This window comes from Sardina pilchardus, chromosome 16 (assembly GCF_963854185.1).
Source record: "Sardina pilchardus chromosome 16, fSarPil1.1, whole genome shotgun sequence".
Lineage (NCBI taxonomy): Eukaryota > Metazoa > Chordata > Actinopteri > Clupeiformes > Clupeidae > Sardina > Sardina pilchardus.
This window is the reverse complement of record NC_085009.1, coordinates 10,701,188-10,715,730: the sequence shown is the minus strand read 5'-3', so window position 1 is coordinate 10,715,730 and position 14,543 is coordinate 10,701,188. Positions and strand designations below refer to the sequence as shown.

At 40.6% G+C, this 14,543-nt stretch overlaps 2 long non-coding RNA genes across 2 annotated transcripts in view; both read right to left on the bottom strand.

The window, feature by feature from the left end:
- Positions 1-1,059, bottom strand: part of LOC134059907 (uncharacterized) — a 1,291-nt gene extending 232 nt beyond the window's left edge. The window contains exons 1-2 of the long non-coding RNA XR_009935090.1: positions 979-1,059; positions 191-226 (exon numbers count right to left, since the gene is read on the bottom strand). This is a non-coding gene — a long non-coding RNA (uncharacterized LOC134059907). The remainder of the gene's footprint in view (positions 1-190; positions 227-978) is intronic.
- Positions 1,060-8,752: 7,693 nt separating this feature from the next.
- On the bottom strand, positions 8,753-9,479 carry LOC134060560 (uncharacterized). The gene is made up of 3 exons (XR_009935194.1): positions 9,416-9,479; positions 9,202-9,270; positions 8,753-8,865 (listed from the first exon to the last, which is right to left on the bottom strand). It is a non-coding gene; the product is annotated as an uncharacterized LOC134060560 (long non-coding RNA).
- Positions 9,480-14,543: the final 5,064 nt, after the last annotated feature.

Sequence of the window (14,543 nt, the reverse complement as noted above, 5' to 3'; positions counted from 1 at the left end):
CAATATGTCCTTTCCTAAATGAAAGTGCAAAAGCGCAAATCTCATAAAAGTATCTATCGTGATTTTGCAGCACCTGTTGCCCTAATCTACTATATGATGGCACAGTCATTTTATTGTGTGTAATTCTCAACCAATTAGTCTAAACAAAGGCGAAATAATTGCGGGACACATAAGCTGATCTGAATCTCACCTGCAGCATGTCCAGAGTAGGAACACAAGATCAGCACTGGAACACAAAGACATAAAAACCCAAGTTTCTCAGAGTTCCTCACAGAGTTTTCATTACTCTGACACTCAACAATGATTTGTTATTTGAGATTGTTTATGACAAATGATGGTTTATCTGCTATCAAACATTCTTCATCACAAGGCCTATCTCCACTCACTATGACCACCACCACAGCCATTTTCACTAAAGTGTATCATCACGTTGCCTAAACATTCATATAGAAATGTCAAGAAATAGTTGTAGTAGACAGAGTGGTTTTCAATTCAGTGGTCATGTGGAGAGGCTCCTATACAGAAAAATCAAAACTTTGGAAGTGTACTGTACTGAAAGGACTTGATTCATTTTTGAACTCAGTGCATCACTAACTCATCTACAATTGCATAAATCAGTAGGTCTGCTTCAGAGATCTGGCTGAATGTGATGCATGTTTGCAATGTGCAACATCACATTCAGCCAGATAGCTACCTGCAATCAAATGAGCAAAATGACAAGTTGTCAAGATGGTGGACCGGAAGGCAAGTTATAGTAACGACTTGAATGCACCAAACAGTTCTCTTCTGAAAACACAAATTATGTATACATTACCACAATATACACAAATGCAAACAAAAGCACAGAGATGGGGAAATTCCAAAACACACACACACACACACACACACACACACACACACACACACTCACTCACTCACTCACTCACTCACTCACTCACTCACTCACTCACTCACTCACTCACTCACTCACTCACTCACCGAGCAGCAGGCCCAGAGAAGAGAGCTCCATGCTGTGTGCTGTCCAGTTTCTAATTGACTGAGATGGTAGAGTGATGAGAGAGGAAGAGACTCAAAAGACAAACCACCTCCTTCCTCCCTTACTGAGAATATGTGTGAGTGAGTGTGTGAGTGTCAGGAAGCATGCAAGAGTGTGTGGTTGTCTATGGTGGTGAGGGTAAACAGAAAGAGAGAGTTAAATTAATTTATTTGTTTATTCATCCATTCGTTTGTTCATCCATTTACTGTTTTTATTGTTTTCTTTTCTGACAGATCGATTAGTTAGATAGTATATGAGCAGCAAAACATATTGGACCACCTTGTTGTCCTGACTGTCTAAAGGCCCATCTATTTCTTCTGCATTAGCCAATCAGAACAAAGAAAATACTGACAACAAAAGAACAAAAAAAAAAACAGCTGCAAATGTGAATAAGAAGTATCTGAGAGTTATTAGTGATGATTTCACAAGGGTCTCAAGAAGTATCTTTCTTAATGATTATTTCCAGATCTTTGGTATATTATGAAGGAAAGAAATAAGAAACATTTGTATTCTGGTGTGGTGCTGTGGATTTTCAGTGTAATGTCATGTGTGATAAGCTGTACAAGTCGGCTTCTGTGAATGAGGAAGCAGAAACAAACGACCTTATTAGCCCTGCCGCGCTCAGCCAAAAAGCCACAAGGTTTTTAAAATAGCTCTTGTGGGTATAAACTTCTACTTCACGGGTATCTTCTACTTCACAAGTGTCTTGTCTTTGTGGCTCAGCTAACTTTCAAAAAGTCATCATAGAATCATCATCGAACATGATGGGCAACAGAACCGTGTGTGTGTGTGTGAGTGTGTGTCTGTGTGTGTGTGTGTGTGTGTGTGTGTGTGTGTGTGTGTGTGTGTGTGTGTGTTTTGGAATTTCCCCATCTCTGTGCTTCTCTTTGCATATTTTGTGTGTGTGTTTATGTGTGTGTTATACATTACATAGTAGGTTTAGTCAGTTTAGTTTTTTTCGCATGCTCAAATTTCCATCAAGGATTCCTGGGACACTGAAAGAACGGGGTGCACGAAACTTGTTGGGCATGTAGCCCGGCAAGGGCAGGGTAGTCGCTTTGATCCATCTTTTTGTATGGGACCGGGGAACAAGGGACCTATATTTGTAAAAAGGGTCGTTCCCCGGGCCCATACAAAGTGGAGAACATAGGTACACTGCCTTCTCAAGCTTTCAGGGTCTTTTTTAAGTCTCTTTTATGAAGTCTAATATCACATTTATGTCCTTAAGTTCCAGCTTCATTGTTACCATTTGTACTGCCTTGTTGCCATGTATTCAGTAATAACCAACTATACTCATGTGTGCCAATAAACCACTGCTATACTTATACTGTAAATAAATCTGACTTGGAATCACATCCCTACTGGAAGTAGTCTCCCATCTGTTCTTGTCTCTCTATAACAAGATTCGAAAGTGTTGGTAATCAGTGACACCCAGCTTGAATGTTTGTATAGTGTATTGTAGTGCACATCTGACGTGTACCTAGAAATTCAAAACTGGCATATTGCCATGTCCAAAGAGTGTGTGTGTGTGTGTGTGTATGTGTGTGTGTGTGTTTGTGTGTGTGTGTGTGTGTGTGTGTGTGTGTGTGTGTGTGTGTGTGTGTGTGTGTGTGTGTGTGTGTGTGTGTGTGTGTGTGTGTGTGTGTGTGTGTGTGTGTGTGTGTGTGTGTTGTGCACCCGCATGCTTGCACAAATGTCTATGATCCACGCCTCCAGAGTACAGGAACGTGCAATGCTTGTTCACAAGCGGGAGGGAGGAGCAGATTTCCGTTTGATAGTTGCATCAGATTCCAATCATCGTTAATAGTCCGTTCAGTATGATTGGATAGTGTTTTTCCTGGACTGTTCGTTCGAGGCCACTAAAACTTTTCATTTTTGTGTCAAAACTTTTAATTGGTTGCAATGGGGGTGTGAAGAGTATTTCAAGCAATATGTTATAAAATGCTCCAGAGCATGCTCCAAACATCTAATAATAATAATAACCTAATGATCAGAATTAATCAGCTTTATTGGCCAGGTTCATTATTCTTAATTTATTTGTGGACACCAGTGGGTTACAGTAATATTGAAATAAAGTGCCCTTCTAATATGCATAACGTATGTTTAAAACTACACGTTACTGACACACAGTGTCAGAATAACACATAAATGTGCCAATATACTGTATGACATATCTAATGTGTTGAGTTGAAATTGATGCAAAATGTGTTGTCTCTGAGCACACACATCAGACTTCATAGAGTGTATCCTTCAGCTCAATCTCGTCATAGACCACATCACTGGTTCCAGCCACAGCACCACCTAGTGGAAGATGCAGAGCACAAAATATAGCTCTGTCCATATTTTAGTTCAGGAATACATTAACTTATACAGTATATTTTCTAAAATAGCTACTGGCAGTGGTTACCGTGGGAGCCATGAGAAAATACTACCATCTTCAGTGTACAATGAAAACATATACAAACTGTCCATGTATACTCAACTTTGATCTGACTCAGTTTCCTGATTCAGGAAGAGATTAATAGCTTAAAATGAATCAATAAAAAATAAAACTCAGAAAAACATTATATGAATGGAATGATGTACCTAAAACTCTGTTCTGTGAGGTTGGACTGTGACTGTCGCTCTGCTGCAGACCACTAGAGAGAGACAGAGATCCTCTCATCAAGAATGACAGACACGCACATACACGCATGTGATTAATCAACGATTCAGTGCGACATAATTACTTACGGGTTTGGCGTCACTGACACTGAACCTGAATATAAGACAGAGATCTTTAGAATAAACATTAAGTAACATAATTAAATTGAAATCTGCATATTTACAAGTCATGAGGAACACTGAAATTATGGCCATAAGCTGATGGAAACTTGTTTTCTTACCCTTTGCTTTCTGGAAACAATACATCAGGACCATTAAAATGATCAGAGCAAAGGCAAGAAGCAGTCTAATCACCCCACCTACTGTTACCATGATTGAACTCAGTGATCACTCAGTGAAGCCACAAGGACATGACTATTACTGATATTGAGCCGGTCCTCAGGAAAATTCCACTGAATGGAATGGGCCGTCCAACATTTGTTTGAAAATCATAAAGTACAGTGAATCCAATTATTTCAGACTAGAGCAAGTTTAGAAAAAAAGGTATATTCTAATGAAACTACAAACCTGTAACATTTATCTCAGCTGCATCACTATATTGAGTGTAGAAGACTGGGTCTCCTCTCCCAGCTCTGCACCAGTACCGTCCTCCATCAGAAATGTTAACAGAGCTGATGCTGTAGGAGTCTCCATCAGTCTGGTTCACAGGATCAGAGGTCTGTGTGTCTCTGTACCAGTAGAACACCAAACCAGAGGAAACACCCAACTCACATCTCAGAGTCACTGAGTCTCCTGTGAGGAGCTGGTGGGCTGGACTTAATGTGAGTTTGGGCTTTGATGCTGAAGAGGAAGAGACCATCACTGTTATCTGCACCTCAACACAGTGAGAAATTCAAACACACATGTAGATAAACAGATACTGGAACATATACACACACAGACATACACTCACTCACACAAATGATTACCTTTGACATCAAGAGTAATTCTCCTGCTTGGTTGTGATGATGTGGGTCTGTGTCTCCTCTCCCCCTGACACCAGTACTGGCCCTTATGAGACTCAGCAGCTCCTCTGATGGTGAAGATGTTTCCCTCAGACACTGGGGTTCTGCTGGACTCCTTATACCACTTATATATCCAGCCGCTGAGAGACTCTATCACACACTCCAGAGTGACCGTCTCTCCAGTGAACACAGGACTCTGGGGCTCTACAGTCAGTGTAGCCAAAGGCAGCGCTAGATGCAGAAACAGAGGAATAGAGGAAGAGAACAAGGAGTAAAGGTTCCGTTTAGATTATGCAAGAGCTCTTGAGGAGCTGGTGGTCTGGACTTCATGTGAGTTTGGGCTTTGATGCTGAAGAGGAAGAGACTTTCACTGTTATCTGCACTTGAACACAGTGAAAAAAACCCACACACATTCATGTAGATAAATAGATACTGGAACATTGATGTACACACACATACACATGCACGCACACACACACACACACAAACACACACACACACACACACACACACACACACACATGGAAGTGAACTGTTCTGTTACTGTAAGATTATGCAAGAGCTCTCTTGTGAGGAGCTGGTGGTCTGGACTTACAGTAACTTGGTAACAATATTGTAGACATGCCCAGGTAATATATTATTTAATGTACCATATCACTATACCATGATGCCTTTTTATAAGTTAGCAAATTCCTATAAAAATCCTATAAAAATGTCACCTTTCACTGTAAGCTGAACAGTGTTGCTGTAATGTGATGATTTCCAGCTTCTGTCCCTCACTCCACAGCACTTATACTTCCCCTGATGAGACAAAGTGGCTTCACTGATGGTGTAGGTGTTGACCTTGGATGACCGCTGCCTATTCAACTTATATGACCAGCCAGTTGAAGGCTGTATTCCACATGTCAAAGTGCTGTTTCTCCAGTAAACACAGGGCTGGGTTGTACAGTCAATATAGGTACTGGAAAAGCTGTGCATAATGCATAACAAAAACATAAATAAATGCACTTTCAAAGAAAAACTATATAATCATTACTAAAAATGTACGCTATATTCACATCTTGCACTGATAGAGGCAGCAGTACTACGCTGGGACGTCTGTGGTCTATTTCTTCTGCTCCCTTCACATGTGTACAGGTACTGGCCAGCTTGATCAGGAAGGTAGGTGATGGCTCGACGTCCCTCATTTTGAATGGAATTTCCATCTCTGTACCAATAATACTGATACCAGTCTGTGTACTCTGCTATATCACACCTTAGAGTGACCTCATCTCCAGGGTAGTGTGGACCCTCAGGAGACTCTACAGTTACTGTAGCTGTGGGCAGAGCTGTGGAGGGAAATGTACAAAAATTAATTTACGGGTTGACTTCTACTGTGTGAGCTAAGAAACACTGAATGTAAAGGGCCATATCAGAAAATCATCATAACTGATGCCTCATGACTTTCAATGAATGATGTTTCTCTACTCAAACACCGACTATTCAAAAATTTCAAACGACAGATTAGTTCAAAAAGGTGAAAGCCCAGACACACACACATACACACAAAAGATACAGTAAAAGCCTGATCTCTGTTCATGAGCACTTTCCATCAGGCTGTATTTACCTGTGACACTGATAGAGACAGGAGCACTCCACTGAGAATACCACTGCCTACTTTCATATCCTTGACATCTATACTGGCCAGCATAATCAGGGAGATGAATGATGAGGGTCTTTCTGTTCTGCTTAACAATAGGATAATTGTCTTTGTTCCAGTAATACTGATCCCAGACTGTGTAGTCTAAATCTAAAATATCACACCTTAGAGTGACTGTCTCTCCAGGATAGAGAGGACGCTGGGGAGACACTATAGTTATTGTAGCTATAGGGGCATCTGGAGGCAAATGACATGACATTTCAAATTGTGACATGGCAAAAAGTGTCAGATGAGACACATGGAATTGAATGCACAACGATCACCAATATGTCCTTTAAATGAAAGTGCAAAAGCGCAAATCTCATGAAAGTATACATCGTAATTTTACAGCACCTGTTGATCTACCATGGGACAATCATTTTATTGTGTGTAATTCTCAACCAATTAGTCTAAACAAAGGTGAAATAATTGGGAGGCACATAAACTGATCTGAATCTTACCTGCAGCATATCCAGAGTAGGAACCCAAGATCAACACTAGAACACAAAGACACAAAGATCCAAGTTCCTCAGAGTTCTTCACACAGTTTTCATTAAGATTCTGACACTCAACGATGATGTTATTTGAGATTGTTTATGACAAATCATGGTTTATCCGGCGCCCACCGTACACATATGTGGTGCAACGCGACAAGAAAAAATAAAAATAATAATTAGAACGTTGTTTTTAACAGCGCAAAACCCACTAAAAAAGTCTGCTGTGCAGCAGCCGCTCAGGGTTAAACTTACTGTCCTGCGCGTCAAGTCCACACAACTGGACGTTGTGTCCAGTGGGCGCACATGGGGAAGTGAAAGTAAATATAGTGCAGGATAAACATTCTTCATTAGGCCTATCTCCACTCACTATGACCGCCACCACGGCAACTTTCACTGAAGTGTTTAACCATCATTGCCTTTAAACATGCATACAGACACATTCATTCTCTCTGCACAGACATAATAGTTGAGTAGTTTTCAACTTAACCACTTTTGCATTAATAACAAAATTCACAGACTATTCACAAGACTCAAAATAGCATTACAATTCAGTGGTGATGTGGAGAGGCTCCCTACAAAATCTAAACTTTGGAAGTGTACTGAAAAATGACAATAAGGACTTGAATTTATGAGTACATTACCCTAACTCATCTACAATTGTACAATTAAGTAGGTTCTTTCCCTTGCAATGCTTCACAGATCTGGCTGAATGTGATGCATGTTTGCAATGTGCAGCATCACATCCAGCCAGATCTGCACATAGCTAACCGAATGAGCCTGATGACAAGAGGTCAAGATGGCAGAGACCGGAAGGCAAGTTATAGTAACGGCTTGAATGCACCAAACAGTTCTCTTCTGAAAACACAAATTATATAGTTAACCAATACCACAATATAGGCCTACACACTTATTCAAAGAAAAGCGCAGAGATGGGAAAATTCCAAAACACACACACACACACACACACACAGGCCAAACTCACCGAGCAGCAGGCCCAGAGGAGAGAGCTCCATGCTGTGTGCTGTCCAGTTTCTGATCAACTGAGATGGTGGAGTGTGATGAGAGAGGAAGAGACTCAAAAGAGACGCAAAAGACAGACCACGTCCTTCCTCCCCCAAAGACAATATGGCGGGGGGCTGTGGTAAAGAAGCAGAGAGAGAGAGAAAAAAGCGAAGAAAGGTTGCACGTGTGGAAGCTTGAGAGTGTGGGTGTTTGAGGTAGATATAAGATATAGATAGATAGATAGACAGATAGATAGATACTTTATTGAAATTCAAGATTAAACAGAGAGAGAGTTACATTCATTAATTTGTTCATTCATCCATTCATTTGATCATTCATTTAATGTTTTTATTGTTTTCTTTTCTGACAGATTGATTAGTTAGTATGAGCAGCAAAATATATTGGCATCTGGTCTCCCCTGCTCCATCTGTGGACAAGTGTGCAGCTCAAGGATTGGACTCGATGCCCACTTGAAGTGGCATCAGCGGCAACGTCGCTGTACCCCCCGAAAGGAAGGTAGGACGGACACAGTTTTTGGTGAATATCAGCTGTAATAGGACCTTTTTAAAAAAAAATAAATAAATAAATCATTAAAAAAAGGGTCCCATGTCCAGGTCCTGATTATATTGAAAATGAATAAGTCAACCTAGGTAGCCATTAGATGGATTCCATGGATGCCTCTGCCTGCCCTTTTTTGGTAAATTAGCTTAACATTTTACTTTCGAGTCCTTGTTGCCCAAATTGAATAGGGGTGAATCCTCAGCGTGTTTCATTCCTGTTTTAGCACTCTTACTGTGATTTGACCAAAGACGTTGTGGTGGAAATTGCATGACTTCATGATAGTGAGGTCACAGAAATGCGCAGGGCAAATGTCTTTCAGACGCTCCCCCCTGTATTGCATGACAAGGTCAGTGACTTAAAAATTTTGACTAGATTAATGCTAAGGATGTAAATGATTTCTTAAAATGTGTTATTCATTATTTGATGAACAACCAGGTTTCACAGCAGAATACAGATGTTCCTCTGGCTGGTTTGTTGGTTTGGCTATAAAACAAAAAGACATAGCAGCTTCAAGTTAGCACAACTGTTAGGACATTTGCTTTAAAACAAGCCAGCTCAATATAACAACCTCTTATCTAATCCTTACTTAGAGTAAATCAGTAAGCCAAGGCTTGCTGTTAAAGGTTTTTCTTCCATTTTCACAGGCTTTATGAATCAAATCACCAGGCATTGTGGTGCATAGACTGGGTCGCTTGTGGGAAGCCTTCATATCACTCAATACCATTATAATGAAGAAGATGCCAAGACCAGGTACCAGTAAAAACACAGACTCATACATCACTGCATACTGTTGCTTTAGTGGACAGAGACCTGACTCACCTCTGCTGCCCAGTGGTTTCATCTTAATCTGCACATCAGCATATGTGACATCACTGGGGCCAGCTGAATCTTCACGTTAGAAAATAAACATGCATGCTTACTTAGAGTAGTCAGCCAAGTCAATTTTGATTCTTTTATGGAGAATTTTTATGAAAATGCTTCAATTTTGTTCTATTGAATTATAGTCAGAGGGCGCTCAGGGCGTCCACCATACCTTGTTTCTTGCGTTTCTTTGATTTAACGTTGGCATATGTCACATCACTGGACCCGTCCCCACCATCTGAGACTACTGCAGACATCATGACCAGAGAGAGTTAGTCCTAGTCCTACACTAACAACCTAGTCCTTGTCTTAGGTCTTATCCATGGAGAGTTGTATTAACTAAGCTTAATCCATGATACAGGAAAATGGCCATTGGAATGTTTTTTGTTTTGTTTTCCATCAGTGAATGTAATAAGTAAATAGCCCTGTTAGCTCTGGTTTGTTGGAGTAGTGGTAATGTCACCATCACCTCACATACAATTGGCCTGGATTTGATTCCTGAATCCCCCGTTGTGAGTCTGTGTCACTTTGGATAAAATAATCTGCTAAATACGTTTATTTTAGCTTTTTAACTTCATAAGTAAAGACCCATCAGAGTTGTTACAGACTATGAGTCATTTTAGTTTGTACAGCACTCATTGAAAGCTGTGTCTGAATCTGCTTTCTGAATAAATAAATGACTTGCTTACTAAAAGTTGTTATGGAATTCAAAACATGTGAGCTATTAATGGACACAGAGATGACAACCTGTGAGCTATTGGTGTAGACAGTGATGGCTCAGATACTCTCACCTGGACTCTTCACTGGCCTCAGGATTGAGTACAGAGTGTGGGGCAGGGTTGCACTTCTCTTGGCTGGAACACGTTTAAAAACAAACAGGTCACACAATGGAAGACTTATCCACACTACTGTGGCAATTCAACATGTTAAGATGTCTTGATGAAGCATAAAGCTTATGTTCCATACATTACAGACCTTCTTTCTTTTTCTTGTCTTCCTTGTCTGTATCCTTCAGCTCAATCTCAGCATAGAGCACATCACTGGCCCCAGCAACAGCACACAATTCTGTCCATATAATACATTGGTTTATATACAGTATATTTTCTATAATTTCTACTGGTTGCCGTGGGAGCCATGAGAAAATACTACCACTTTCAGTGTAACATATCAAAACTCTCCCTGTACTCAACTTTGATCTGACTCAGTTTCCTGATTCAGGAAGATAATAGCTTAAAATGAATCGATAAAATAGAAAACACAGGTAAACATTATTTGAATGGAATGACCTACTGTACCTAAAACTCTGTTCTGTGAGGTTGAACTGTGACTGTCACTCTGCTGCTGAACACTAGAGGGAGACAGAGATCATCTAATCAAGAACGACACACACACACACACACACACACACACACACACACACACACACACACACACACACACACACACACACGTGCGCACGCTTGCGCAATCTACGATTCAGTGCGACATACAGTAATTACTTACAGGTTTGCCGTCACTGAAACTGAACCTGAACATAAGAAAGAGAACTTTAGAATAAGCATTACATAATCCTTTCTCTTTTTAAATTGAAGCATATTTACATGTCATGAGAAACTCTGACATGATGTCCATTTAAGCTGATGGAAACTTGTTTTCTTACCCTTTGCTTTTTGGGAGCGATACATCAGGACCATTAAAATGACCAGAGCAAAGACAAAAAGCAGTCCAATCACCACACCCACTGCTACCACCAACTTAGAGGACCCAGCATCTGAAATATTGAACTCAGTGATCACTCAGTGAAGGCATAAGGACATGATTGTTACTGACATTGAAATGGTCCTCAGAAAATTGAACTGAATTGAATGGGCCCTCCCACATTTCTTTGAATATCATAAAGTACAGTGAATCCACTTACAGTTTTTTTCAATCGCTAACAAGCGTTTGTCCATTCAGTTGACACATTTTCAAAACTCTAAACACAGTTAGCACAGCATCGGTTTTTCGTGGCCATACCATTCACACATTTCATGTTGTTTTCACACAGTATGCAGTCAGTGAATACATTTTCACAATGCTTACATTTTCTTAACAGACAAACTATACCTCCCAACAAAATAATGGATCGTTTTTGTATTATTTTCGAATGTTAACACACAACATCCCACAATAGTTAAAACAATATTCCAAACCTTAGATACAGTATAAAAACCTCTGCTTCTGCAATGTTATCAATTCAAAAGCAATATATCTCAGCTGATAATAAACAACAGTCGAATAATTGACACACAGATGATTTATGTTGGGTAAATTGGGCCAACCACAGCTGATTTCAGTCTGTCTTAGACTCAGTGGCAGGGGTCTCTATTACATTGACACTTACACAGTAAAAAGAGGAGGTGATGTTTTTGGAAGCAGAAACAGAAAAAGACAAATACTGTAATGTCTGGACGAGGAAGAGTAAGACTAAGGGGCCCAGGGAGAAGAGCAGGCCCAGTGAGAGATGCAGTGAGAGGTGCAGGAGCACTGAGAGGAGCAGGTGCAGAGATTAGACACAGTAATATTGTACTTTTTTTTTGTTCGCCCCCTTTATCTGGGCTTTTTGCTGTTGTTTTTTGTTCAGAATGCTCTTGTGTATCATGGATATTTTGTTCACTGCAATGCTGTAAAACTTTTTCTGTTCTATCATAGTCTACTGTAAACAGTATTTATACTGCACCTCCTGTAGGCCTAGTGAACAGTAAAAAAAAAAAAAAAAAAAAGATTTGCTTTTTACTGGAATGCATTTGAATGTGAACATTACATCTGCACATACAGTTCCCAACCAAGAAATTTAGTTTAAAAATGCTGGATTGCATGTTTTGCATGCAAATACCTGTAAAACTGAAACATGAAAGTCTATGCAGTTTTTGTAATGTGAACAGTAGCCAGTATTTTGAAACCTAGTGTATTCTAATTGACTGCATGTATCTTGTGAAGTGAAAACAAGTTTTATTCTTTGACAAAATAACTTCATTTTGAGTCAGGTTTCCAGTGTTTTGGTAAAGTTAGTGTGTGCAGAGAAATGATGAGTTAGTGTATATGTAACAAAATGTGGTGTAAGAACATGGGATGTGCTTTTGAGAGGAAAATGATCCATTTGGCCAATTGTGTTTTGTAGGTGAGAGTCTGTGTTTAGAGTTTTGAAAATGTGTCAAATGAATGGACAATCGCTTGTTAGCGATTGAAAAAAACTGTAATTCAGACTAGAGCAAGTTAAAAAATAATAATAATTGTACATTCTAATGAAACTACTAACCTGTAACCTTTATTTCAGCTGCATCACTATATTGAGTGTAGAAGACTGGGTCTCCTCTCCCAGCTCTGCACCAGTACCGTCCTCCATCAGAGACTTTAACAGAGCTGATGCTGTAAGAGTCTCCATCAGTCTGGTTCACAGGATCAGAGATCTGTTTGTCTCTGTACCAGTAGAACACCAAACCAGAGGAAACACCCAACTCACATCTCAGAGTCACTGAGTCTCCTGTGAGGAGCTGGTGGTCTGGACTTAATGTGAGTTTGGGCTTTGATGCTGAAGAGGAAGAGACCATCACTGTTATCTGCACCTCAACACAGTGAAAAAAACCCACACACATTCATAACAGATACTGGAACATTGATGTACACACACACACACACACACACACACACACACACACACACACACACACACACACACACACACACAAATACCTGTAACATCAATAGTAATTCTCCTGCTTGGTTGTGATGATGTGGGTCTGTCTCTCCTCTCCCCCTGACACCAGTACTGGCCCTTATGAGACTCAGCTGCTGCAGTGATGGTGAAGGTGTTTTCCACAGACACTGGGGTTGTGCTAGACTCCTTATACCACTTATATGTCCAGCCACTGAGAGACTCTATCACACACTTCAGAGTGACCATCTCTCCAGTGAACACAGGACCCTGGGGCTCTACAGTCAGTGTAGCCAAAGGTGGCGCTAGATGCAGAAACAGAGGAATAGATTAAGAGAACAAGGAGCAAAGGGGAATGAAAGTGAACTGTTCTGTTTAGATTATGCAAGAGCTCTTGAGGAGCTGGTGGTCTGGACTTAATGTGAGTTTGGGCTTTGATGCTGAAGAGGAAGAGACTATCACTGTTATCTGCACCTCAACACAGTGAAAAAAACCCACACACATTCATAACAGATACTGGAACATTGATGTACACACACACACACACACACACACACGCACACACACACACACACACACACACACACACACACACACACAAATACCTTTAACATCAATAGTAATTCTCCTGCTTGGTTGTGATGATGTGGGTCTGTCTCTCCTCTCCCCCTGACACCAGTACTGGCCCTTATGAGACTCAGCTGCTGCAGTGATGGTGAAGGTGTTTTCCACAGACACTGGGGTTGTGCTAGACTCCTTATACCACTTATATGTCCAGCCACTGAGAGACTCTATCACACACTTCAGAGTGACCATCTCTCCAGTGAACACAGGACCCTGGGGCTCTACAGTCAGTGTAGCCAAAGGTGGCGCTAGATGCAGAAACAGAGGAATAGATTAAGAGAACAAGGAGCAAAGGGGAATGAAAGTGAACTGTTCTGTTTAGATTATGCAAGAGCTCTTGAGGAGCTGGTGGTCTGGACTTAATGTGAGTTTGGGCTTTGATGCTGAAGAGGAAGAGACTATCACTGTTATCTGCACTTCAACATAGTGAAAAAAAACCCACACACATTCATGTAGATAAATAGATACTGGAACATTGATGTACACACATATACACACGGACACACGCACGCGCGCACACACACACACACACACACACACACAGACAGACACACACACACTGGACTTAACTTGGTAACAATATTGTAGACATGCCCAGGTAATAAATTATTTAATGTACCATATCACTATACCATGATGCCTTTTTATAAGTTAGCAAATTCCTATAGAAATCCTATAAAAATGTCACCTTTCACTGTAAGCTGAACAGTGTTGCTGTAATGTGATGATTTCCAGCTTCTGTCCCTCACTCCATAGCACTTATACTCCCCCTGATGAGACAAAGTGGCTTCACTGATGGTGTAGGTGTTGACCTTGGATGACTGGTGCCTATTCCACCTATATGACCAGCCAGTTGAAGGCTGTATTCCACATGTCAAAGTGACTGTTTCTCCAGTAAACACAGGACTGCGTTGTACAGTCAATGTAGGTACTGGAAAAGCTGTGTTGTGACAAACAAATGCATAACAAAAACATAAATAAA